This window comes from Galeopterus variegatus, unplaced genomic scaffold (genome assembly GCF_000696425.1).
Source record: "Galeopterus variegatus unplaced genomic scaffold, G_variegatus-3.0.2 Scaffold9468, whole genome shotgun sequence".
Lineage (NCBI taxonomy): Eukaryota > Metazoa > Chordata > Mammalia > Dermoptera > Cynocephalidae > Galeopterus > Galeopterus variegatus.
The window spans coordinates 24,555-26,057 of record NW_007735579.1 but is presented as its reverse complement, the minus strand read 5'-3'; positions in this window follow the sequence as shown (position 1 = coordinate 26,057).

The following is a 1,503-nucleotide window of genomic DNA, read 5'->3' as shown; positions in this document are numbered from 1 at the left end:
GGGATGTACTTCTTTGTCCTTCTGTTCAAATGCAAATCCCAGGGAGAGAGCATCTGATTGACTGAGACTGAATACATGCTCACCTTCTGACTAGACTAGAGGGGATGGAGCCTGTGATGGTTAATTTTATATGTTAACTTGGCAAGGCCATAGTACCCAGATATTTGGTCAAACATCTGGATGTTGATGTGAAGTTATCTCTTAGATGAGTTTAATATTTAAATCAGTAGACTTTGAGTAAAGCAGATTACACTCTTTAATGGGGATAGGCCTCATTTAATCAGTTAAAAGCCCTGAAAAACATACTTAACACCCTCACAAAAGAGGCCATTCTGATAGCAGACCACCTTTGGACTCAAACTGCAACATTTACTTTCCCCTGGGTCTCCAGCCTGCCATCCTATCCTGCAGAGTTTAAATTTGCCATCCTTGACAATTACATAAGCCAATTTTATAAAATAAATTATCTCTCTTTTACAGTATATGAATATATATAATACACACACACACATACGTACACATATGCACACATCCTATTGGTTGTTTCTCTGGAGAGCCCTAACCAGTACAGGGTCCCCGATGATTTCTCCAAAACAGAGATATTAAGTGGAAATATATGCTGGGCAGCTGAAAATCCAAATATTGAAGGCAAATATATAATTAAGCCATCACAGATTCTTTCCTGGAGTCCTACTATAGCTGTCTCTCAGGTCTGCCTGAAATCTAGTCAGAATAATACAAAACAGACATCAGATCCTGTCACTTCCCTGCTTTCATGCTATAATAGCTTCTCAGATGATACTATTTTATTGTCTTTCTTTACCACAACCTGTAAGGTCCTACACAGTTTTGTCTCATTAACCTCATCCTCTCCCTCTCTCTCACCTGCTCCCTGGCCTTCCTTCTGTCCTTTAATGTGCATCTCTTTCAGCTCTCTACCCTTGTGTGTCCTTTTACTAGAATGCTTTCTTCTGATATTTTCCTGTACCTGTCTCCTTTAGTTATTTAGGTTTCAGCTCAAATGTTACCAACACGGACAATAAACTTCCCTGATAACACAGTCTTCACTAGCCAGATTCCCCCAGGAATTAGGTAATACACAACTGTGTTTTATTCTCTGCGGGTTAGTTTTGCTATCTGGAAATTTCTTATACATTTATTAATTTAATTGGTTAATGTCTGTCTACTTCCTCTGGAATATTAACACTCTGCAAACAGGGACATTTCCAATATTGTTTGCCAACTTTTCCCAAACTTTTAGAACAGTGCATAAAATGTAGGAAGCTCAGTAAATATTTACTTATTTGAAATAAATTGAAATTTTCCTTATCAAGGCATATATATATATATATATATATATATATATATTACCTTTTAAAATCGCCAAATATTATGACTTTGTATGAATTTACCTTTACTTATTTGTCTGGTTTAAATTTTGGAATTCTATGTAAAATGTTACTTCAAAAACATGCTCCATGTTTCAAAAAAAAAAAAAAAAAA